The following is a 27,621-nucleotide window of genomic DNA, read 5'->3' as shown; positions in this document are numbered from 1 at the left end:
ACTTTGATGCTTCTTTCACCATCTGTGATGCTGTCAGCATTCCTTGGCCCATTTGCACAGGAGCCACAACCTGCATAGGTCTCTTGTTAGGGTGCAAAGACTGCTTCTCTACTACTGTGCTTGGATCTCCTCACTATTCTACCTGTCTTAGATTGAGGTTGATCTTTTATCCAACTGGCAGAGAAACATTTCTTCCATCTCAGTCTTGCTTTTTTGTTTTGTTTGGAAGTGGAGGAGAAGTTATTACCCCTCAGAAGAACTGATTTGATGAATTGCTTTCTTCTTCAGTTAAGAAGCAATTGAGAGACTTCCCTCGTGATACAGTGGTTAAGAACCCACCTGCCAGTGCAGGGGACATGGGTTCGAGCCCTGGTCCGGGCAGATTCCACATGCCGTGGAGCAGCTAAGCCCGTGAGCCAGAACTACTGAAGCCCGCGCGCCTAGAGCCTGTGCTCCTCAACAAGAGAAGCCACTGCAGTGAGAAGCCCTCATACCACAACAAAGAGTAACCCCCGCTCTCTGCATCTAGAGAAAGCCTGTGCGCAGCAACGAAGTTCCAACACAGCCAAAAAACAAAACAAAAAAAAAGAATAAAGGTGTGTTCAGACATTCAAGAGCTCAAAAAAAAGGAAAAAGCAATTGAATTGTTTTAGGTTTGCGCCATAGTTTTCTCTTTCTCAAGGACCACAGGCAGCCCTCTCCAGTCCAGAAGGCTGGATCTATTGCATTCAAGCATTGCTTAAGGCTGTTGCATTCAAACATTGCTTGAGGTTTTATATTCAGCCGTCAGTCTCTCTCACCAAGGAGATGTTTTGCTAAATCTGGTACATTGTACAAAATTATTTACCATTTATGCTGATTTTTCTCTAAGACTAGCCTTGTTCTCTATCGGCCTGTTATTTGGCTTTGATTACATTTTACCACATCCCCATACTGCAGTCTGTCACGTGTCTGTATATAACTAAAGCCCAAATGTGGACAGGTTCAGTTTCCTTTCTCTGTGGTTCCTTAGCTTCTTATAGCCAAAGCATGTAGCTAAGTGCCATCGGGGATATCACCTGCTTCCATTTGCTACAGTTTCCAGTCTCAGCTCTGACATAGCTGGGACAGGTCTTTCAATAAATTATTATATGAATCAAAGATAGAACTAATGTGTAATTAACTAACTTGTGACCTGGTATGATTTGGATTATATTTATGGATTAAGAATGGATTTTTCAAGTATTTATGAATGATTGGAAAGTTTCATATGATATGCTTCTTGTTTACAAAGATTAAAAATTTCTTTCAGGAATAAAATGACGTATTCTGTTTAAAATAACCAAATATATTATCATAAGTATTTGCAATGATCCGTAAATAAAATCAGCAGTATCAACAGAATTCTACTCACTGAAGTCTAATTTGTTTTCATCGTTAAGCTAAGTGCTTTTGTGGTTTCCACAATATTAGCTGTGAAATAGTTCAATAGTACATGGCATATGTTTCTCCAGCCAAAGGAAATATACTAAACATAAGTTGTAATGTCATCAATAGGGAAAATACAGTTTCAACTTTGACTCTATCATATAGTGAACTATTCTTCCTAGCAAAATTTTTTCTAAAAATATTCCTTTACCATATTACAGTTAAGATATGAAAGATTAAAATATAGCCAATGGAAGGAAGGAAAGAATAATCAGAGAAAAAGAATACATCTGTAGAGAAATTGGGAAAAATGCATAAATCTTAGGGACATTAGATTTTTAGAGAAAGCTAATATTGAAATAGATCAACTCATAAAGATTTAAGATTGAGAAATGTCTTAAAGAATGTCTGAGAAAGTTCATATTGATTCCCAATATACATTATTTAGTTTTTTAAAAAATTGAAGCATTCCTAAATTAACCTTAGAATAAAACACATATAGTAAGCATACCATAGTTTGAGCTTCATCATCTTAAATAATCCATCTGAGTTTTGATTTAAAGCACCTCTTCCAGGTATAGATTTTATCTAACTGTCACAATGAAGTTTCTGTGTATGGAGTGGGTAATAGCAAGGAAGTAACACCCTTTATAAAATATTGCTTCTTTGTGGCTCTATTGTGGTCTGTTGAATTATTTGAATAGAGAAAAAAGGCATGAACACAGCTCTCAGGAAACCTGGAATTCTTGTAAGTTATGAGAAACAGTATTGTCATGAATCCTGCAGTTCAATGTTAGAACATATGAAAAATTGCAAGATAAATACCTTCTTATGCCTCTCCCCTTCCCCCTCCCCACTTCCTTCCTTCCTTCACCTTTGTTTTGTTTTCCTTCCCTCTCTTTCCTTTTTATTTTCTTCACCCACCTTTCTTTTTTGTCTCCTTCCAAACCAATGAAGAGAAATCTGGCCCTTCAGAAAAGGCTGTGTTAATTCTCTGACATATCCACCTCACTTTCTTCTCCTCCCTCTAAACTTCTAATATTCTTCTGCCCTCTATTCTTTTTACCAAATAGAAAAGGATTGATTACCACTCACTTGGCTGTAGCATTCCTATGCTGCTTTTTCCTTTACCTTTCTCTCCCTGAGTGGTGACATTTTCCTGATCCATTCAGGGGCTCACTGTGTTTCTATTATCTGCCCTTCTAAGCAACCCATCAAAATACGTAAGGCAAGCTCTCATATTATTCACTTTTTTTCCTTGGCTCATCTATTCTGGTGTCTCTATTTGGCGTTCTGTCTCCATGAGTATAAGACTGGAGGACTTGGACTGATCAGGCTGCTCCATCCTACTTCCTCTGGAAGCTGCTGGGAACTGAGACATCTGTGTCCCACTTTCCCAGAATCTCCAGGATCAACTGATAGGTTCCTCTCTGCAGCCCCCTTCCCTTATCCATTGTCCCTTCCTCTCATCATCAAGTTCAACCTGTTCCATTGAGTTGTCAAATTTTCCACTTTGTATTTTATGTTTGAAAGCATATTTTAAAGTTAATATTATATTGCAGTTTAACATTTTTCAGCATTATAGTAATGATGTTTCTCACAAAAAATATGTATCTTTGAAAGAAAGGCAGCAAAGTTTGAGTTGGACCATAAAGGATGGGTGAAATTTGAACAGATGGGTTTTCAGTCAAGAATGAACAGAGTGAAGTAGGACCCCGTAGGGCATGTTTGTTTGTGAGGCATATTATATACAGTGAAAAGAAGGTCTTGGTGTTGGCTAGAGCTGTATTTGAATCCTGGATCTACTGATTACTAGCTGTTTAACCTTGGGCAAGACAACACACCTCTCTAAGCTTCAGTTTCAAAAGCTGTGTTGTATTTCAGAGAATAATGAGGATATATGGTGAGGAAAGTTGATGATTATATTTGATGTGGAAGAAAATAGGGCACCATTGAACCCTGTAGAAAACTGAAGAATGAAAATGCAAATTCTACAAAACATTAATATTAGTAACATACAATGGGGGATTAATGGATCTTCTTATCTGAGTGGCAAGCTATTTGATTTTAATGATAAAACTGTATGATTTGAAGTCCAATTTGAAGTCCAAATACCAATGGATAGAAAAAGCAAAATGTTATGAACATGGTTCTGTTCATGGTGTGTACTTCTGAGTATAGTTTTATGGCTTAGATTTTCCCTCCACAGATTTATTGACTGATTAATTGATCCATTAATTTTCCATTACCTGTTAATAATATTAATGTGTTATATCATATATTGACTGCTTTTGAGAGTTACCTCAAGTAGCTTCCTCTGAGAACTGGGAAATAAATTAAGATATCCTCTAAGAGTCATATTATGGAAACAACACATAATGTTTCAGAAAAGAGATCTATAAAGCTATCTTAAAGACACTGGATGACTACTGGATGACTACAAGACTGGAGTAAAACCCAGGTAAGCCAATCACAAGAGGCACTGATTGGCTGGAGTAGCTCAGAAAGAGGAAGGGTAATGCCATAAAACACTGACAGTATGCACCCCTGCACTGTACAGGCAAAAGTTCATCTTAAATTAGTGAATACTTTAAAGATTACTATCCTGTTGGAAGTGTAAGGACTCCAGTTTTGTTCTTTTTCAGCACTGTTTTGGCTGTTGAGGTCATTTGTGGCTCCCCATAAATTTTAGGGTTATTTTTTCTATTTTCGCAATAAAAGATCATTGGGTTTTTGAAAGAGATTACATTGAAACTGTAGATCACTTTGAGTAATATGGACATTTAAACAATATTAAGTCTTCCAATCTATGAACACAGATGTGTTTCCATTTATTTGCATCTTACTGATTTACTTCAGCAAAGTTTTATAGTTTTCATTGTACAAGCTTTCACTTTCTTGGTTTATTTCTAAGTATTTTATTCTTGTGGATGCTATTGTAAATGGGTTTATTTTCTTAATTTCCTTTTCAGATTATTAGTTGTTAATGCAGAGAAATGCAGATGATTTTTGTATGTTGACTTTGTATCCTGCTTCTTTGTTGAATTCATTTATTAGTTCTAACAGTTTTTTAATGGAATCTTTAGTGTTTTCTACTTATCATCTATGTACAGAGACAGTTTAAATCTTTCTTTCCAATTTGGATGCCTTTTCTTTTTCTTTCGTAATTTCTCTGCCTAGGACTTCCAGTATTTTGTTGAATGCAACTGGCAAGAGTAGACATCCTTGATTTGTTCTTGATCATAGAAGAAAAGCTTTCAGTATGCCACCACTGAGTATGATGTTAGCTGTGGGCTTTTCATATTTGGTCTTTTTTATGTTGAGATAATTTCCTTCTATTCCTAGTTTATGGAGTGTTTTTACCTTGAAATGGTGTTGAATTTTGTCAGATGCTTTTTCTGCATCTATTAGATGATCATGTGATTTTTACTCTGTGTTCTGTTAAGATGGTGTACCACAGCAATTGATAAGGTGTAAAAATATATACCGAACCATCCTGGCATCTCTAGGATAAATTCTACTTAATCATAGTGAATGATTCTTTTCGTGTGCTATTGGATTTGGTTGGCTAGTATTTTGTGGAGGAGTTATGCTATCTATACATCAGGAATATTAGCTTGTAGTTTTGTATTATAGTGTCATCCATAGTTTGCTGGGTCCTGTCAGAGCCCTGAGCTGGGCTATGCAGAAACCAGTGCCTTGGGTGGCTCTCAAAAAGCTGGAAAATTGATCACATGCTCCACTCTTCTCTTCCTCCAGAGAGAGAGGCTGCTGAGCTGTATTCGCCTCTGTCTGCTGTACTGTGGGTCCTCTGGAGCATCAATGTGCCACCCAGCTTTTTTTTTCCCAGTGGCCCCCCTAGAGTAGCTGGGGTTCCATTAACACTACACGACAGGTGAGGCAGAAGCCAATCCCATGGAAGCCCCTCTGAAAAGTCAGAATGTTAGATGTGTGGTCTAGTCTTCTCTTTTCCTTCCCAGGGAAAAGCCAGGAGATGGGAGTTTCCTCCCAGTTGTGTGGTGCTGTGCCAGGGAGAGGGGTTATGGAAAGAGAATGCCATGCCTTTTCTTACTGGCTTCAGTGTGGCCGATTTTGTGCTCACCTGGGGTACAGAAGCCTCTTAACTGTGTCTGGATTTCTCATAAAGGGAATTGGTCCATGTGTTATTGAATCAGTGTTTCTGTGGGAGGGAGAAGGGTCTGGGGCATCCTATTCCACCATCTTGCTGACATCACTCCTCTAATCGTTTTCTCTGTTTAGTACTAGCTCTTGTTACTTACATATGCTTTTCTGGTTTGAGTTCTTGGAAATGTTATCACCAACAAATCATGCTCTATGCTTTTTATCTGTTAATAGTGGAAACAGCTAAGAGATATAAATGTAATGACAGACACTATGTAGCACTTTTACTGCCTCAATAATTATCCTTAGTGTTTATGCAATATTTAATTTTCGCAAAACATTGCAGATATGTTACTATTATTTTCCTGATTTTACAGAGGAGGAAATGGATGCACAGAGAAAATATTTAAATTGCCCAAAGTTATGCAGCTTATTAGCAGAAGAGCTGGGAATTGAACCCAGGAAGTTTAACTACAGAACCTGTGCCCTGCAGTCAGAGACAGTGCACAGTAACTGTCATACTTATGTAGCTTAACTCAGTGGTTACTCTAAAAGTAAAACACGGGCTTCCCTGGTGGCGCAGTGGTTGAGAGTCCGCCTGCTGATGCAGGGGACACAGGTTCGTGCCCCGGTCCGGGAAGATCCCACATGCCGCGGAAAGGCTGGGCCCGTGAGCCGTGGCCACTGAGCCTGTGCGTCCGGAGCCTGTGCTCTGCAACGGGAGAGGCCACAACAGCGAGAGGCCCGCGTACCGCAAAAAAAAAAAAAAAAAAAAAAAAAAATTAAAAGTAAAACACAATAGGAAAAAACAAAACAACACAACAACATAGAAATTGAAAAAACCCAAAGTATCCCCAAAACTCAGTGTCTAACTTGGAACGTATATTATATGTGAAGGATTCTTTTTGCTTGTTTTTGTTGTTGTTGCTTTGCTTTTGTTTTTAAACAGTTAATTCTTTTTATTTTTCATAGTTGAAAAGTATCTTTTTCACTTAAAAAATTATTTTTAAAACACTGATTATATTCTCTTTGTTGTAAATAGGAGAAAAGGCCCACAGCGGCTTTATTCTTTAGGAAAATGGTGCAAAGGGAACACAACTAATGTTTTGCCAAATTTGAATACAGATTTTCTTGAGAGTCTGACTGTGATAATTAAGATGTGGTAAGAGATATTTAGGTTAAAATAATACTAGAGACTATTTTCAAGATAGGAGAGGTTTTTGGCATTTTGCTGCTGGTCCTTTTGGGTCCGTTTGTCATGAATATTTTTCTTCATTTTTAGCCTCCTCATGGACCAGCTCCTGATGTATCAAAAGTCCCGAAAAGCCCAGCCATCTGCTTCCTCATTGGTGTTATACCCAAGAACAGCCCAACAAGCTTCTGGGTCCTAGAGTTGCTGTCATCACTGTTCATACATAACCACCTCCTCCTGATTCTCTTTGAAGATTGCTGAGGGTCAAGCTTGAACTTGGTATGTACAGTATACAGTGTTTTGATTCAGTTTGATTGTCCTCCGAGATGGTTTTAATATTTATATCTCCATCATATCTCTGCATTGTACCAACACTGGTTATTAACATTTATAAAAGCCCCTGCCAATTTTATAATTGCAAAATGCTATAATTATTTTGATATGCATTGAGAATGATTCATTTTTCATTTACTTGTATTCTTTTGTGACATGCCTGATTGTGTCCTTTGTCTATTTTTCTGTTAAAACATTTTTATTGGTTTGTGAGTATTCTTAGCAAATTACATATATTGACTCTTTGCCTTTCAAATAAGTGGCAGATATTTCCCCAAATTTCTTAAAAGTTTTCTTACTTCCAGTTATGGTTTTGGGTGTATAGGTATTTTTGATTTTTCAAGTTGAAAAAATTATGGTATTATGCTTAGAGTAACTCATGCTTCAAAGTTATATTTTCTCCCTTAAAAAATTGATTCCCCTTTTATATTTTATCTTTCTCCTTCTTTATACTTTATCTATCTCATCTAAATTGAAAGGAAAACTGATTTCTGGGGAGATTGCATGGTATGAGCTAGGCAGCTCACTATTTTTTTTAAATCATTAGGGAAGACAATGCCATTTGTTTTTCTTGGTTGCATTTGATTTTTTTTTTTTTTTTTTTTCGGTACTCGGGCCTCTCACTGTTGTGGCCTCTCCCGTTGCGGAGCACAGGCTCCGGACGCGCAGGCTCAGCAGCCATGACTCACGGGCCCAGCCGCTCCGCGGCACGTGGGATCTACCCGGACAGGGGCACGAACCCGTGTCCCCTGCATTAGCAGGCGGACCCTCGACCACTGCACCACTAGGGAAGCCCTGCATTTGATTTTTGGCCTGTGTTTTCTTATTAAGGGAGAAACTGGCTTGGGGGTTTTTGGAGGCTTGATCTTTGGTGTTCTCAAAGCATTTTGGTTTAGGTTTTATCCTCAGTTCCCATACCTTCCCCCTTAAGAAGCCTGGCAGTCACTTTCTGAGATACTTCTTCTGTCTTATTCCTTTTTTCTTCTAGCTTTCCCTGGTACAACCCTTCCCTGCCCTTACCTCTCATCTCCTTTAGTCCAATTTCATATTATTTTCCTCAGAGGTTACACAACATGATAGGATTTTTTTAAATGAACATTTTATTGAAGTGTAATGTACATATAGAAAAGTGTTATATCTTTTATGTACAATACACACAATAAATTTCTCAGAGTGAGCAGACCCATGTAGTCAGGAGCCAGATAAGTAAATGAAACCATTTAACAACCCAGAAAGCCCCTCTGTGCCAACATCCAATCCGTCTCTTTTCTCCTCCTCCCTCAGGTTAACCATTATTTTGATTTAGAACACTATAGATTAATTTTCCCTGAGTTTGAACTTTATAGAAATACAGAGTGTGTACCAATAACATAATATTGACTTCTTTTGCTCAACGTTATGTTTGTAAGGTTTTCACTTAACTGCATATAATTATAGATCATTGATTCTCATTGCTGTATAATTATAACCATAAATTTATTTATCCATTCTGTTGTTGATACACATTTGGGTGGCTACTGGTTTTTGGCAATTAGGAATAAGTTCTGGTATGGCTGTTTTCATACATGTCTTTTGGTGAACACACACACACATACCTTCAGTACAACCTTATTAGCTTTTTCTAGACTTCTGGGCTTATTTCTGACCTTCTGATTGCCTAGCTTGGTCTAGTATTCACAGAGACCCCACGAGTGAAGAGAATAATCTGAATTTGGAAAAACAGGAAGGGACTATATATTAGGCAAGTGTAGTCCAGACTGGTTTTATACATAAAATATTGTTCAAACATACAGTTTTGTTGCAGTCAATATTGTGTGTGAAAGAGTCTGGATGAAGAAAAGACTTTAAATTTGGATGAGAAAGATGCCTTTTTTAAGATGGCTTTGTTTAGAAGTTCTTTTGGTGAAGGTTTCTTGTGTGCTGAGTCATTTGGAGAACTTTATTTTCTAATGAACACAAGATAGTAAGATATTATAGTACAGAACTGTCTTATACAGGAGAACATTTTCACCTGGGATGACTTGGAGAAAACCCAAATATTTATCCTTTTTGATTGAAATCTAGAATTTATTTATTATAGTCCTTGAATGTTACCCATGAACTATTCTGACATACATCCTGGGAATACTTGTGCTGGGTGAGTGAGGATTTCTCAGGGCCGAAAACTAGAGCAACCTCATGTAAAGTAGCACTCAGGACCAATGCTGACTTACTCTGGTCCTGAGATCCGTTTTTCATATGCTCAGTGATGTTCTGCATTCGGCCTGAAGCAGAACTGTACTTTTGGAATTCTGGGAGGCTTTCTACTGGGCATCAGTGATTTCCTTTCCTAAACTACAAACACAACTGCCTCTTCTGAGGAGGAAAGCAGAAAGATTTGCCTTGGCCAAAGTCCAGTGGCCCAGAGTCAAGGCCTTAAGTGTGTTTTCAAGTGCCCAGTCTAGGTTCTCTGAGGATTAGTCTGCTTGGTAGACTAAGAAGGAAATTACCCAATCATTTTTGTTCTGGCATTTATTAGTACGCAGATGTTTCTTTTGAGTTTGTAGGAGAACAACCTTGAATTGGCGCTTTTCCTGGTTGGTAGGATACGACTGGTAGAAGATATGAAATATTCTTCATTGACCTAGAAGTATTAGAGGATATATTATGAAAAGTCATACTTAATAATATTTTTATCCATTAACTGTTCCTTATCTTTGCTATATAATAGTGTTTTTCACAGTATTTCTAACTCTAGCAAAAGCTTGGAATTCACAGGTGTTTCTTCCAGTGTTTCTTAGTATGTGGACCACACCTCCAGTCCTCTTATTTACGAATCTCTGGGGAAGGGGCCTAAGAATTTCCATTTTTATCAGTCATCTCAGATGATTCTGATGTACACTAATGTTTGTGGACATCTGGCTCAAACCCTAAAGCATACTCAGTTGAATTTATTCTTCTAGTTAGAATCCATTTGAGAGTAAGAGGAAATTTAAATGGCAACAAAATGAAGGTAATTTACATGGATCAACTGAAATAGTTAAGCATTATTTATGCTCAATTCTAATAATACTCTAGGAATTTTTTTTTCAAAGCCTCAAGGCCATAACTCAGAATGTACTGAGTGTGGTGTAAGTGTCTCATGAACATGTTCATATTTCAAAACTAAATGTCCTTTGATTTGAGTCTTGAATAAATCCACATTATAGAAAATTTTATTCTATAGACAATGAAGTTATAGTGGGCTTCCAGCATTATTAGTTTGCCAAATTCTAGTCCAACTTCTATAATATTGCCATACACTATTTTTCACCCTTGCTGCCATAGAGGAGCAGATGAGGAGAGAAGAAGATGAAAAAAGTAAATGAATTTTTCTTAAGAACATGATGTATTAGAAAGGGAAGCCCCTGTTTACAAGAGTCAAGAGCTGCTCCTGTCTAACTTTCATGTGCCTTCTTTTTTTCTTTACCTAATTGTAAGCTTATCTAATTACATTTCTTGAATAGATGCCTTTCGATAAAGAGGTTGTAATGTTTGGATATAAACTTCATACCAAATATGTACTTTCAGTGTTAATGTTAGCCTGACTATATCTTTTTCTCTTTAGCATTTCTTTCTACACTCTCCCCCCACACCTTCCATCCCCAAGGATTCCAGAACCTGTGTCTCAGCGAAAGATAAGATCTTAATCATATTCTGATCAGCAAAACAGAAGCAAAGTTTTATTACTAGCACATGATACTATTCTCTAGGTTTTACTCTAAAAAAAAAAAAAAAGAATCAGAATAACTTCTCCATACTTTGCTCAGATATTTAAGATACACTTTAGATTGCAACAAAAACATGATCCTGAGTAGAGTTAAATCATTCACAAACAAGCTGAACTTCAAACAGGTATATGCTGTAATTTTCATAATGTGGGGTGTTTAAGGGTATGAGTATTACGTTATCATCTCCATTTTAATTTTTGTTAAGCTATAGTATAACGGCACTTGGCCTTTGCTAATTATGCAAATGTGAATTTAGGGACTTTATATTTTTAGTCACAATTCTGTACATTTCTATGGACTTATTCATTCAACAACTTATTTTAGAGCACCTCTTGTCGGTTAGCCACTCTTCTTTATATTGGGGATACAACAGTGACCAAAACTGACAGAAAGCCCTGACCTCATAGAGCTTATGTTGTAGAGGGAGGAGACAGGCAATGAAAATAACAAATGTGAATAGTAAGCTAGAAAGAAATACGTGCTATGGAGAAAGTGAGCAGGGTAAGAGAAGTGGGGAGGGCTGGGTGATGGTCCTCATGATTATGATTGCGCTCACCTACCCCAGAGCATCAGAAGTAACATTGGTATGCCAAAATATTGTTTGCATTGGGTCTTTCACTTTATATACGATAGCTGCCAGTGGTTTATTTCCTAATTTATAACCAAGATTACTGGTTTGTTTCTAGAATCCCCTAAATTCAAGGTCTTCCTAAAATATGTCCTTCTCTGAGACTCTATTTGGAATGTGAGCGAAATTTGACTTAAAAAGACAAATTGTCTCTGTACTGGCTACCGTGGGAGTGATTGGCATATTAAAACCCCTGTAGAAAATTAGTCCTTGTCTTTTTTCTTGAATGCATGGAATTAATGTTAAAGTTGTAAAGTACAGTTAAAGTGATTTTGAAAGAATAATATTCAAACAAATTTGAGTTCTCTCACTAAGAAACTTTCTCACTAAGAAATTAAGTGACTTTGGAAAATGACTTAGCCTCTGGGAATCTTTACATACGTACAATGAGGAAGGAGAAAATTGGGCAACTAAAGTTATCTTTAAAGACTTGTGATAAGATCTTAACACAATATGGAGTAAATGGCTCCAGTGGTGGTCACGGAGGTGATACCCTGATCTCCCTCGGGAAGTCTCGTTGCCCAGCTGTCGCTGTCTTCGGGTCGGGTCTCAGCTGCAGAGAGTCTCCTCACCTTAGGTCATGTCCTTCTTGAGGCAGCCCACTACTAGTGACATCCAGGCAGAGTAAAGGTTTACCATTTCAGCCCTATGGGGGCCATTGCAACGGGCCATACTTGTTCTACACAGAACTGGCCACGTAATTTGCAGGGCCCAGCGCAAAAGGAAAATGTGGACCACTTTTTTCAAAATTTACTAAGAATTTCAAGAAGATGACGGCAGAGTAATGAACCAAGTGCGGGATGCTTCTGCGAGTGGGGCCATCTGCCCACTTGCAGAACACAGGCTTTCCCCTGCCCCCAAGTCGACCCTGGCTCCACAGCCCCGCGTGTTCCAGGCCCAGGAACATGGGGCTTACGTTGCAGTTCAACCTGGATTCCAAGCCCATTCTTGTGCCTGCTAGTTGTGTAACCAAGAAAGTTGCTTACTTTTTCTAAATCTCAAATACTTTATAGTAAAAACTTTAAACTACGTACTATTCAGATTCACTTATAGCTCTAAATACCATGACATGAGCAACTCTGCTGTCATTCAGTTTTATCTAAGTTATTTCCAAATGTTTTACAGTAATTTCCACTTTCCTACCTAAGTCATCGTGAATGTGATTATTCATCCATTTCATTTTTGTCCTTACACAGGGGTACTTCCAGATTCTGTGGGTCCTGAAACTTATTCAATTTGAGAGGTCTTCTATAAGAAAAAGACTATGAAATCAAAAGTACAAATTTGGTATGCGTGTTAGTATTTACTTAGAATGAAAGAAGTAATAAATTTAAATATAAAAACCTGACATGCCATAAATATAGAAATTTTTTTTCAACCCAGTTTTAACCAATCTTTTGAATGTTAATGTTTTTGGCTTCTACTAGCGTACTGTTTTCATGTTATATTTGAATTTTGGTATGATCAATAATTATGAAAAATACAAAACTAACCTAAAATTAAGGCATAAAGAAGAGCAATTTAAGTGCATTTTTAAATGGCTGCACTTTCATATTGAGCTTTGCATTTGTACTTTATATGCTGACTGATGCATATGTGCACAGTATTTTTGTTATTGGAATACTAGCTTTTTCAAGCAATTTTGCTGCATTGGGGGAATTTGGCATTTTGTTTGCTCTGAAAGCACCAGACTGTCAGAATAGGATAAAACAGATATGCTAAAATATAATCCATTACATTGATATGCATAACACAAGCATTTTCACACCCTGAAGTACTTCCTGTTTTTACTACTGTTACAAATTGTATTCTATAAGTAGAGGCAACTGACAATTCCATTTAATGTGCTTCTCACCGAAAAACAAAAAGAATGTATGGTTTATTTACAATTGTGTGCACTGTCTCGTTAAACATTGCTGACAGAAGAGAACTTCTATCAATATATAGTTTGACTAGGCATCAGTGAGAACGTAATGCTCCCATTCAGTTGCACACAGCTGATGACTGGAAGAATTTTCCACAGACTAGTTTCTGGTTTCATACATTTCAAATCGTGTATTTTCTCCACTACCTATATATTTTCATTACAAGGCACATTGGACATGTTCATGTTAATAAAGAAATTTTAGTCTTGAACCTTTGTGTTATGATGCTGGATCAAGTCAGTACTCTGGGTAGGTGTATTTCTTTTTTTTTTTTTTTTTTGGAGCACAGGCTCCGGACGCCCAGGCTCAGCGGCCATGGCTCACGGGCCCAGCCGCTCCGCGGCACGTGGGATCCTCCCAGACCGGGGCACGAACCCGCGTCCCCTGCATCGGCAGGCGGACTCCCAACCACTGTGCCACCAGGGAAGCCCTGGGTAGGTGTATTTCTGGAAGCTATCCCTACACTAGGCCTGCTAGCAGTATCTTAACTATATGTGGAATGGACTGTGAACCACATAAATATACCACACCAAATCAAAAATAAATGTATCCCTAACTCATCTTCTTAGTTGGATCCCCAAAATGCCTGTGGCCTCTCCAACACTACTGGACCATGACGGAAAGTGTGACAAAGAGGAAGTCAAATGGAAAGTGACCTTAACTGATTATAGTTAAAATAGCTTATCTTTGTAGATTTTACAAAAATATGATTATGTGCACAAATTGCTAGGGCACATCCTAGAGTTCAGGAGGGTAAATCTACTCAGCTCTTACACTGATTACCAACGTATCCTCTTTAAGGAATTCCTGATTTCCAGTATTGGTGTATTTCTGGGACAACAGGACGCTGATGCCATTCTTATTTCAGGAAGTAAATAAATGCAGAGACTGTATGGAGCTGTTCAATATCATTTGTAATTAATGAATCTTCATTCTTAAATAACAGGTGTTAATTTTTTTTAAGAATTGTTTTATTAAATCAAGCAGGTCCAATGCAGTATTGTCACATAGATGCTCACCGTCAGTTTCCCCCCTCTCTTCTTTTTTACACTCTTTCAAGGTAAATTTCATCGATTTCTTCATGTTGGTCCTCATTGATCAGTGAAATATCCATGTGTCTGCCCATGCCTTTCCCTCCAGCTAATTTAGATTTCATTAGATCCATTCAATAGTAATAAAAATGTACATTTTCCAGTATACACAATGTATCAGAGACAATGCTAAGGTCCCAGAGTATTATTGAATTTATTTAATCCTTAATAACACTCTGAAGTATTATTACTGTTTTCCCTATTTGAAGAAATGGAGACAGAGAAAGCCTAGATAATTTACCCAAGTTTACACAGCTAGTAAGTGTTCAGAATTAGAATTTAGAGCTGCATGACTCCAGATTTGTGATCTTAACATATTATACCATATTATAGTATATTATTTGTTTAGAATCCAACTATCTGCTCTTTAATGTGACTACTTTTAATCTGATTAATTTATCCTAGTGACATGTACAGTATAATCTTTACTGTAGCAAAGTGTAACTATAATCACATTATAGCTTTTTGTTGTGTTGTTTACATACTAGATCTTGAGATCCCAAGGCAGCAGGTATTTAATTTTCTCATCCCCTAGCTCCTAGAGAAAAGAATACTGAACAAATGAGTGAGTTAGTTAATTGTTGAATGAATCTAACAGTAGCCAGTAGAGATTAGTGGCTTGACCCAAAAGGGTCACATTGCCTATAGAGAATTTTACAAAATGAGCTACTGAAACTTGGTCGGCTTTATATTATCAGCCTCCACTGGCAATTCAACAATGTCAATGTCAATTAAACAATGTCAATGACAAAATAATCCTCTCCGCCTGGAGGGATCACTCTCACTGTGCCACCTCCTCCTTTAAGCAGTTGATCTCAAATCGGTTACTGGAGTTTTCAGTGATTACTTGCTGGCAGTTGTTTGGGGATTGTCTTATTGGTCAAGTGTTCTTGGCCTCCCTTGATTTTCTCTTGCACAACTTCCCATCTCTTGCAGGTTTGAGGCTATTGGTGGTTTGCTCCCACATATTTGTATATCGCCGCCTAGTTTTGTTGTAAATGTTGTCCATGGGTTTTTGGTTTTACTCTCTAGCTCTTCTGTCCATTCTTATATAGTTTTTCTGGAACTCTGCTGTCTCTACTTCTGTCATCTTCCCGAATCCCCCTGGGTATTTTCATTTTTAGTCTTTGTTGATATGAAATGTGAGAATGGTGCCTCATTGTTTTTAACTTTTTATTACTTGATTTTTAGTAAGCCTGATAAAATTATTTTATTATGTATGTATTTATTATTGGCCATTTTAAAAAAATTTTTATTTATTTTATTTATTTATTTTGTGGTACACGGGCCTCTCACTGTCGTGGCCTCTCCCGTTGCAGAGCACAGGCTCCGGATGCACAGGCTCAGCGGCCATGGCTCACGGGCCCAGCCGCTCCACGGCATGTGGGATCTTCCTGGACCGGGGCACGAACCCGTGTTCCCTGAATTGGCAGGCGGATTCTCAACCACTGCGCCACCAGGGAAGCCCTATTGGCCATTTATATTTTTTCTCTTGTATATGGACTGTTTGTAGTATTGCCTATTTTTCTATTGGAGTCTTTGCCTTTTTCTTAATATGTAAGAACTCTTCTTAAGATATAAATCTTAATTCTTGTCTATCACATAACAATAGTAATTTTTAACAGTGTGGCATTTATCATCTAAATTTATTTTTACATAATATAGTTTTAAGTGAATAAATTTCTCAATTTTTTTGTTTGTTTGTTTTTGGTTATATTTAGAGAGACCCATTAACACAACATTGTAAATTAACTATACTTCAATAAAAAAAACTGGAGAGACCCACCCACTGGTTGGTAAAGAGCTTGGTAAGTTTTACTGATGAACAATATTTAATTAACATCAATTCAGGGTGAAGAACAATGAAATCTTAGAAAGCAGCACATTTTCTTAATGGGAAATGGCCCCAAACAGTGTTATTCTTATTCGTAGATGATTTCTACATGTTCTGATCTATTAAACAAAAAATAACTAAGGTTTTTGCAGTGCCTCATTATTTAAAGACTTCTTTCACTTATATAATTTGAGCCTCACAATAATTCACATTCTTAGAAAAATAACTGCCTAAAGTCAGCAGCAATGGATTTCTTTTCCAAGTGAATTCTGCCTAATTATAAATCTCTCTTGTTGTTAAGGGATCTGAAGGTCAGTATTAGCAACTAGAGTAAAAAAAGAGTCATGGACAAATGAGTTAGCAGACATTTGCCAGGAAATGGATTGTTTGCAGATTACTTGGCATAAATCCCTGTAAAGAAGCAAATCTGCCCCCACCCCTTTACTCTGCTTTTCCTGCTTGCTCTGTTCCAAAGAAGCAAATGTTTGAACCATCAAAACTAGCAGTTTCTACTAATCTGAACAAAATAAGTTATAAAGACCAGATGATATTTAAATATTACCCATTTTTTCTATAGCTAACAAGATCTTTATATTTTTAAAGTATTAAAGAAGATCACCCTTTTATAGGGTTTTTTCTGTTTGGTATTAAGTTAAAAGTTTAAGAAAACTGTAAAGCACTTTTATGCGATTTGGAGAGTTATTTCTTGAATAGAAGTTTTTTTTTTTTTTTTTTTTTAATTTTAATGTATCTAAGTCAAAGTTCCTATGATGCTGCAATTCTGGTGAGTCAGAAACAAACCATATTTGGACTTTCTTTTTTTTGGATTTTCTCCTTTCATGGCTTCCTCTATCTTTTTTTTTCAAGCTCAACAAATGTAAAATATTTTAATCAAGTGAAAACAGACGAAATGTGACTCATTCTATTTCATTCTACTCGGCTAGGGATTGGCTTGCTGATGTCATCCCATTCTCTGCTGCCAAATCATTCTAAGGCAAAAAATCAACCTAGGGGATCCTGCATTTCAGTGTAGGAACTGAAGCATTCTGTTTTAAACACTCTTTATCTCCCCTTTTCCTCTTTTTTTTGTTTCCTTTTAAAAAACCTCTTGAATAATTTCATACTTTGCTTGTGTGTCATACCACATACATTTCCTTTCATCCCCTGTGTCTTTATTCCACTGCTTAATATATATTTCTTCTGAAAACTGTTTGCTATGCTTTATGTAGGAAAAAGAGCCATAAGATTTGTACTTAGCAGCTTGAAAACTCTGCTCACTCTCTCTCTATAGCCTCCCTTTCAGGGCTGGCATTACTGTCTGCTTTTATGACTTTATCTAACATCTTTATTCTAAGAGCTCTGAAAGCTTTACCTTTTTACGAACCATTTTAAAGGGCCTGACTCAAAGTCAGCTTTCAGCTGACAGCACTCCTCAGATGTCCCACAAACATCTTTAATTCAAAGCATTCAGAATATTCAAAACGGAATTAATTATTCCTACTGGGCACCCAAACCTGATTTTTAAAATAATTTTTCATTGTTAATATTAATAGCTTCATCATTCATCCAGTCACCAAAACTATGTCCCTGAAGTATTTTTTAAACTCTTCCCTCTCCATGATCCTTCCTATTGAATAAGTGTTCAAATACTATTGCTTCTTTCTCAGAAATAACTCAAGAATTCAGTCCCTTTTTAATTGTTAAAAGGAAGGACTTTGGAACCAGGTTTAAATCCTGTCTCCACCACTACTATCTGTGTGACCTAGCCTGTTAGTTAAAACCTCTCTGGGCCCCAGTGTTCTTGTCTATGAAAAGGAAATAAGTGTAGTACCTATATTATAGGGATTATGGATTTAGAACTGTACTTGGTATATTGTAAAGTACTCCATAAATATTAGTTATTATTATTCTCATCATCATCATCTTCACAGCTTCACTCACTTTTACCTCTTGTCTTTTTAAAAAAACTTATTTATTTATTTATTTATTTACTTTTGGCTGCATTGGGTCTTTGTTGCTGCGCACGGGCTTTCTCTGGTTGCAGTGAGTGGGGGCTACTCTTCGTTGCGGTGTGCGGGCTTCTCACTGAGGTGGCTTCTCTTGTCGCGGAGCACGGGCTCTAGGTGCACGGGCTTCAGTAGTTGTGGCACACAAGCTCAGTAATTGTGCCCATGTCCCCTGCATTGGCAGGTGTATTCTTAACCACTGTGCTACCAGGAAAGTCCTGCAATGGTCTTTTAAGTAGCCTTCTAACTCCAGTTCTTACCACCCAATTTCCTAATCTGAGTAAAGTGTTTATGTAGGTGAGGGCCCAGTCAGAACAGCAGAAGTTATACTAAGTGTGTCAACATAGAGAATTGAAAAGGTATTGAATAATATTTATTAGGGGATTCCAAAAAAAAGAAGTAACGAGAGGAATAACTGCAGAAACTGCTACCACTCCTAAGGCTGAGGGAAGAGAGGCATGATGCTGTGGTTTTCAGAAACTGGATGAATAAAGGAAAGGCCCTGTGAAAGGGACTCAGACTTGGAGGAAAGGGCACTACCTGGAAGGTACTGGTACCACCAAGGGGCCTCATGAGGAAGGTTTGGGAGAGTCAAAAGAAGCCCGAGTGCCATGGTAGAGTGACTGACAAAACCATGAAGCAACCAGAAAGGAGACAGTCCATTTTCCCTTTTTCCAGTCTTCTAGTTTCCCTCTACAGTCCCTTTGACGGAATCTAACAGAACCAGCTGGCAAAAGAGAGTTATTTGCATAATTCTAGCGCTAGCATCCCAGGAGAGGGTATAGAAGGATGTGTTGCAGACTAGAGTCAGTAACTTAATAACCAATACTGTACGCTTTCTGAAATACAATCTCTCCTCCTCAGTTTGAAAACATTCAGTGGCTCCTCGTTGCCTAGAGTTTTAGACTCCTCACTCTCTGGTCAGAATCTACTTTTTTAGCTCTTTTCTCAATCCTCCCTTTCTTCCCTTATTACTATCCCCACCCCACCTCCTAACTTCCAGCCGCATCTTCACCATGCCCTTTACTGTGCAGTCCTTGATTCATTCTCCTGAAACATTTAATACTTCCATTGTCTTAGTCTGTTGCCTCATCTGACTTTTTTTCTATTTTGACAAAATTGTGTCCATCCTTGAAAAGTCAACTCTTCCATTAAACTGAGTGCCAGACAAAATTATTGACCCATTCTTCGGTACTTCCATAGATTATCTGTTCATTCATTCAAATCAAGTGTATATTGACTCCATATTATGTTATAGACGTTGTGCAAAGCGTCGTACATACAATGGTGAACCAAATGCCCTTGGTCTTTGCTACATGGAGTTTCCTGAGGAAATGATTTTTGAACTGGGATTGGAGGGAACTGAGATTGAGACATCTAAGAGAATTGGGAGCACTGTTGTATAACAGGAAAGAGAAAAAGACAATGGCTAAGTTTTTAATAACGTCAACACTTAAAGGCTAAATCAAGCAGAATGAGTAATCAGAGAGGCAGGATTAAAAACAGAAACACTGAGAAAAACACTTCAAAAAGATGGAGTAGCTACAGTGTTGAATGCTGCTGAGGTTTAGTAAGATGAGCATGCAGACTTTTGCACTGGACTTAATGACCTCATAGTGATCATAGGAAATCTTTTTCAGTGGAGCAGTGGCACCAGCACATAGAATAGAGTGAAGAATGAGGGAATGAAAATGGAGACAGCTAATGTGAAAAACTTGTTAAGAGGATTTGACTTGAAGAAGAAAGACCCAGGGCACTTATTTTGTTGTATTAGAGTTATTTTCCAGCTTTTCTAACCAGATACAGTGTGCACTTCCTGCAGGCAACTTCTATAAACTTAGCACTTAGACCAGACACTAGCACCTACTAGATGCTTGTTAAGGAGTTGTATGACTGATGAAGATTATTAAAGGGGATTAATTAAACTGTAGAATAACAGAGTGTCTAAGTCTGTTTGGGCTGTTATTACAAAATACCACACACTGGGAGCTTATAAACAATAGAAATTTATTTCTCACAGTTTTGGAAGCTGGAAATCTGAGATCAGTTTGCCTGCATGGTCGCGGTCTGGTGAAGGCCCCCTGCTGGGTCACAGACTTCTTGTTGTATCCTCACAAGGTAGAAAGGGGCTAGGGATCTCTCTGGGGCCTCTTATAAGGGACTAATTTCATTCATGAGGGTTCCACCCTCATTACTCAAGCACCTCCTGAAAGCCCCACCTACAAATACCATCACATTTAGGGGTTAGGATTTCAACATATGAATTTGGGGTGGTTATGAACATTCAGGTCATAGCACAGAGCAAGCTTTTTATGGCTTAGGTTTAATAGAATAGAAGCTAAAATGTTTGTTGATTTTTTTCCCTGAGTTATTTTTGGCCTAATTTTGAAGATATGTTTCAATGATTCAAAAACATCTTGCATATTTTTTAAAATAAATTTATTTATTTTTATTTATTTATTTTTGGCTGTGTTGGGTCTTCGTTTCTGTGCGAGGGCTTTCTCTAGTTGTGGCGAGCGGGGGCCACTCTTCATCGCGGTGCGCGGCGGGCCTCTCACTGTCGCGGCCTCTCTTGTTGCGGAGCACAGGCTCCAGACGCGCAGGCTCAGTAGTTGTAGCTCACGGGCCCAGGTGCCCCGTGGCATGTGGGATCTTCCCAGACCAGGTCTCAAAACCGTGTCCCCTTCATTGGCAGGCAGACCCTCAACCACTGCGCCACCAGGGAAGGGAAGCCCCCATCTTGCCCCCATCTTGCATATTAAAAGGTAAAAATAGAAGTTAGAGGAATTGATTAGAAAATAAAGCCAATTTTTTGAAAATAGCACAGTGCAATAAACTTCACAACTCTAATCCACATTCCTGTTAAGTTTGAAACGTCATAGGTATACCCTAGTTTAATTCCAACTTAACATATGCAAGAAGAAAACTAAGCTTTGTTTGATCTGCAGTGGTATTACTAGTTTCTTTCAACATATATTCTCCAATGTTATAGGAGCAAGTATCTCAATTTTTGTCTTTAATTTGCATAAAATCCAAGATTATGTTTACAAAATCACTTTTGCTATTTTTAAAAGTATAAATTTGAATTATGTGTAAAAATATCTGCAATATTACAAGTCAGGGGATTTTAATTTAGGCTTCCAAGTTTAATATCTCCTAGATGTTTTTATTGAATTGTTGCTCACAATACAACTGAAAACAAATTATCAGAGGACTTTGGGCCCAATTCTACACAAAATTGTCAAATATGTGATATTGTTATTAAAACCTTTCAGCGTCACCTTTCATAGCCTTGTCATCCCCTGTGGCTCTTCTTTCCTTTTCTGCTTCCCAGTCTTAAACAACTTCCACAAAATTTTGTACTCCTTTGTTGAACTAACTCCCCTAAAGCTCCTTTCAGCATTTGGTTCAAGATTGGATACTCTTGCTCTTGCCATCTGCTTGTCTTGTTATAATCACGTCCCTGGCCTTGACATATTTCAACAACTTGCCCTTCTTATGGAGTCCACCAATGAGCCTGAACTCACTCGAACCAGTTCTTTCTCTATTAATTTCCTATTACTGGTGTCATGTCAGGGGCTTATTATCTCTACACACCTCCTGTTATGCCTCCTCCGTGCCCTACTCAGTTCCTCTACTCCCAGGCTGTGATGTGACGTACACACTTAGTAATCCTTGGAAAAGTTCATTGTAGACTTAAGAGCTGCTAAGAGCAGTCTGTTTGGGGGAAAAAAGGGAGTAATTGCTCTTTAAACAATTCATTTTGGGCAACTGGAATTTTGGTGGGATAATATGAAATTGGTGCTATATTATTATTTAAAATATCCACCAATTTTCTAATAAATGTGATATCCTGATTCTAGCAAATTACAAACTTGTAATTCACTAAAAATGTTTATTACTTTTGCTAGCTAATGAATTATAGATCCCTTTTTAAACCTAGAGATCTTCTAGGAATTGTAAGAAATTAAAATATGAGTATAGACAACCAACAATTATTGACATGTACTATTGGCCAGATGTCTTACACGCAGTTATTTTACTAATCTTCATAATTATTCCACTATTTAGGGAGCATCATCTCCGTATTATACACAAGGGAAGAGTGTCTCTATGAGACACAGGTAGCAAATACGGCATGAACACAGGAATCTAAGCCAAGGTCAAATGCAAACTGTGCTGTTTCTGAACATTAACATTTAGTTCAAGTATTTTAGTAGGATCTAAATGTGGCCCATTGTCTCATTTAGATGTAGTTTCCCATTGTAATTAAGAACATGCATTGGAATTAGATTTCATTTCCCGGGTTCTATCCCTTTTCTTCTACTCACCAGCACTGAGGCTCTGAGTACATCACTTAACATACCCAAGACTCAATTTTTTAATCTCTAGTAATGGTAATGGTAATGGTAAAAAATGATAATAGTTCCTTTCTTCCAGGATTGTCTGTGCTAAATGAGATAATCCATGTAAAGCAGTTAGCATGGTGACTGGTATAGAGTAAACATAAAGTAATAGTTCTTTTCTTAATTTGGACATTTTGGCTTTAAAAAAAAATAGCTTTCTTCCCATTTGGCTAATAAAATAGGAAGCAAAAACCCTACGTGTTTGAGGCAAGAGTTTCCATATTCCTTTGAGAAGGAATTGTGTTTCTTGGTTTCTTCATGGATGCCACAACCTGAAGGTGGGAGGTAGAGGTGACCATCAGTAAAATCCTTAAATGAAGCAAAGGTGACGTGTCATGGTGATTAGGACAACAGTGTTAGAATTCTCTTTCCTCTTTCAGGATATGAAAAACTGCAGAGAATGGAGAATTCTGCAGTAAGAGGTGTAGTGGCTTTAACTAGTTTAGAATTCTATGAAGTAAGACTAAGAGATCTTAGTAGATAAATACCAAGACCTGGGGTTCTAAATAAATGGTAGCTATTTTACCACTTGTCATCCCACTATTTTAAATCCATAGCAGACGTAGTTCATCTAACACAGCATTCTTTCCTGTTTAATGCATAGATTTGTTCTCAAGCTCTTCCCAGTAAAATGATGCAGGTAGTCATCATAAATCCATCAGGAGTCAGCCCACAGGATGAAACCTATTCGTAGTCTTTGTGGGATGTTAACTTTTAAAATAGTATTGGCGCAAGGAATCTAGAGGGAAAATGAATTAAAGTAGGGAACCATCCTAGTGTGGTGAGATTAAAGTTTAAAAATAAAATGAATTTGATAATTTGAAAGTAAGTCTAAGTCAGTTCAATAACAATTACCAAAACACAAACTGGTCTAAAACTCTAAATGAGTAGGGAGTTAGACACACATGAACACGTAATTTAGAAACAAGATAGGTTGTAGTAGGTGGTGATTAATTAGTCCAGAAAGAAGTCCTAAATATTTTCAACAGTGGGGAAAGTAAGGCACTAAGGGGACATTCAGCCATTATTCATTCAGCAAACATCTTTGGACAAAGCCCTACTTGGTAAATAAAAAGGTGCTTCTTTTTCATTTTTATTTTTGAAATGCTAAAGAGACCTAGACTTCTCCATAAAATAGCATTATTTACTAAATTGGAGACTTAAAAGTGTGTTATGTGAAAATGCCTCATTTTTTAGACAAGGATAGTCATGGACCAAGTTCTCCAATATTATTCTCAGTATTTCAGTATTGCTTTTCAGAATTTCAATGTGAAGTATTTCAGTTGTACTGAAATTTTCATACATTGTAACTAATTATATATTCAGTTAAGTCTCTTTTAGGCGAATGGGTCACTAGCTCCTCTGGAGTTTGCCTGTGTTACATTTGAGGAAAATGGTAAAATATCTAAATTGGAACAAGAACTGTAGCCATGTAAGTAAGATATGACCCTCAGTATCGAAGATGGAAGTAAAATGTTACAACTGACATGGTGACAAAAATGCTTAATACAGGTCACTTATTCTATAAAAATTTAAAAAATACTGTTCTGTAAACTTGCTGATACATTACAACTTTGGATCTGGTTTTATGTCTGATTCAGCAGTTTTAGAAACAGTAAAAACTCAGCATACAGATGTGTTCCTATTTGCACAGACTTCAAATCTGCCAAAGCAAATACTGGTCTGCTCCCTGTAATTCTACCACACCACCAGAGTTTCTCCTGTATTTATGGGATGGGTGTGTTGATTGTAAGTTAAAGCTCTGGTGTTTGGTTCTTGACTACATTGTACTTAAGTTCATTCTATGTTTTTTTCGTTGGAACTTGAAAGCAATGACACTTTTAGATCTGGAAGAGTGCAAAGAAATAAGGCAGGGCAATTATATTATGGTCATGATATATCCTCATTATGTATCCTTGACTTGTACACATGTTTGAAGAACTCATTTTCTCTTGTTTCCAAAATATACCTTTAAAAACTCCATTTCAGATTTATGCTTTATCTGTACTAGTGGGAATTTACTGAAATTGAATTTTATTCTTAACATTTCCATGCTACTAGAGGAAAAAATATTTAGCAGGGAAGAGGCTTGAACTCTATCAGTAATAATATTGTTCTGGAAATAATTGAGCTGTTAAGCTCAACTCTTTTGAGGAGTAAATAATTTCATTTAAATATTGGTAAATTTAAATGTAACAAGTAATGAAACATGAATGATTGAAATTGATCTTGAGAAAAGTTTAATAAATGAGCTTTATGTCTCTGATCCCTCTTTTCCTTCCCCTCATCCTCATTTCTACTTTCTGTCTGAATCTTCCACCAAAGATAATGATTTTTATGAGGATTCTCAAATTCATCATGCCCACCGTGAATGTATCATTTTCCTCAAAGTGAGTTGTGGAATCTCATATTTTAATCTATCTCCTTAAATTTACCTTACATGCTTATTTATATACTACTCTTGTCATTTCTTTCTTTTGCTCAGTACCTCTCACTTTTCTACATTAATTTTAAACCTGTAGAAATTAATTTCTACTGCTTCTGAATATGAAACCTCTGCTTGTTCACTTATTGCAACTTGAATAAATAAATGTTATTCCATCCTCCACCTTTCCCTGTACTTGTTCTCCTCACCTCTCTCTTCTACTCGTTCTAAATCCAGCTTTTTCTCAAGACCCCGTCTCACAATCTATGGCTTTTTAACTGCATAATTCAGTTGATTTACATTTCCTATGTCTTAAGTTTTAACATTGCATCTCATTCTTTTGACTTTATCCTATTTTTCTGTTTTTTCCTTTTTCATTTTTTCAGAGAGGGGGTTAGTGGTTTTTGTTTTTGTTTACATTCTACTCCCCCTCACCCAACTAGATTGTATTCTATGCATTTAATTTCTATTTTTAAAATTATCTTCCTAGTTTTTTACACATATATTAAAATTAACAGTCTAAAGAAGTTAACATCTTTAATATCTTACCAACTAAAACAGCAGCTTAAAATGCTATACTCCCGAAACCCTATGTGTATGTGCATATACATTATATTTATAATGTTTATATATAATATATTTTTATAATACATAAAATACACTACAATGTATATAATATATATGTATTATGTTATCTAATAGACTATGTATTATATATATTGTATAATACATAGAGTATATATATTTATCATGTTATATTATACATTGCATATAATCTAACTATATTGTATATGACAATATGAAATGATTATATAATTTTAGTTTTATATTGTATTTATTAATCCATTGGAATTTTTAGAAATTGTTTTATATGGTCAGTGATTATTTAGATTTACACATATGTATACCATTTTTCTTTGCTTGCATCTCAGATATCTTTTCTGAGATAACTTTTGTTTTCTTCCTACAGTATATCCCTAAAGTGACTTACACTGGTTTCTATTTTTGCTGTTGAGAAATTAGCTCTTAGCTTATTTGTTAATTTGCCTTTTTCTTGTGCTGCTCTTATAATATTATATCTTTGGTGTGCTGCAGTTTCAATACAATGCACTTATCTATGAGTTTCTTTTTATTTTTCCTGTTTAGGTTTTTAAAATTTCTAACTTTGAGGATCAGAGTAATTTTCAATTTTGAAAAAATTATTGACCATTATCTTTTTGAATATTGACTCTCTTCCATTCTCTTGAGTTTCTCCTTCTGGGATTCTAATTAGTTGTATGTTAGAACTTTCTTATTCTAACCTCTATATATCTTAATGTCTCTTTCATATTTCTTATTGTATTGTTTTTGTTAATATTCCATACTGGATATTTTCTTAAATTCTAATTTCCAATTTATTAATTTTCTCTTTAGCTGTGTCTAGCATGTCTGCTTTTGGATTAACTGAGTATTTTGTATGAATTCATTTTATCTCCATTATGGACTTTTTATTAATACCCATTTTTAATATTTTGTTAGTGGTTGCTCTAGGGTTTATAATATACATTTTTAAATCAAGGTCAACCTTCACGTGTAGTATTAAACTTTACAACAGTATATTTTCAATTCTTCTTTCTCATCTTTTATGCTATTTTTATCTTATAGCTTACTTTTCCATGTGCTATAATTGCTATTATTGTTGATTTAGGCATTCAGTTATATTTTAGGGTAAAAATGATAAAATAACATCTTTTATATTTACCATAATTTTAACCATTCTCAGATATCTTCATTTTTGTGTGTAGACACAAGTTTCTGTCATATTCCTTATGCCTAAATAATTTTGTAGTGCAGGACTTCCAGTAGTGAATTACCTCTGTTATTGTTTGTCTTAAAAAAGTATTTTTTATTTCTTTTTTACTTTAAAAGATATTTTTTTAAAAGATATTTTTGCTGGGTAAATAATTTTTGGTTGGCATTATTTTTTCTTTCCCTACTTTAAAAGTGATATTCCACTTTCTTCTGTCTTGAAATGTTTCTGATGGGAAATCTGGTGTAATTCTTTGTTCCCCTTTATATATTATGTCATTTAAGCCTGGCTGCCTTGCAGATTTTATTTTCTATCTTTGATTTTCAGAAGTTTAAAGATGATGTGCTTGTTTGTTTTTCCTTTTTGGTATTTGTCTTGTTTGGTGTTCTCTGAGCTTCTTGAATCAGAGCCTTGTATGTATGTTATTACTTAGATGAAGCTCTCAACCATTATCTCTCCAAATATTTCTTCTGTCGCATTCTCACTCTCTTCTTGAGTTTGTTTTGCAACCCTATCTTCTTTTCATATTATTGGAATCCAAGCTGCTTGACTCCATTGTAACCTCACCTTTTTTTGGGTTAAGGAAAAATTATGATTTTGAAGATTCTCTGGGTTTTACTTATTATTAGGATGGGAGCAATGTGCTTATTAGCTTTCTACTTACTAGTTAGAAGCAAGAGGCCCTCTAGTTATATATTTCATTTTGAGATATAA

The 27,621-nt window shown here is 36.4% G+C and overlaps 1 protein-coding gene across 1 annotated transcript in view; it reads left to right on the top strand.

The window, feature by feature from the left end:
- Positions 1-27,621, top strand: part of COL5A2 (collagen type V alpha 2 chain) — a 367,799-nt gene that overhangs the window by 173,763 nt on the left and 166,415 nt on the right. Inside the window, exon 2 of the mRNA XM_067026444.1 lies at positions 6,812-7,000. The gene's annotated coding sequence lies outside the window, so the exon portion shown is untranslated. The remainder of the gene's footprint in view (positions 1-6,811; positions 7,001-27,621) is intronic.

Source organism: Kogia breviceps, chromosome 2 (genome assembly GCF_026419965.1).
Source record: "Kogia breviceps isolate mKogBre1 chromosome 2, mKogBre1 haplotype 1, whole genome shotgun sequence".
NCBI classification, from domain to species: Eukaryota; Metazoa; Chordata; class Mammalia; order Artiodactyla; family Physeteridae; genus Kogia; species Kogia breviceps.
This window is presented reverse-complemented; position numbering and strand designations above follow the sequence as displayed.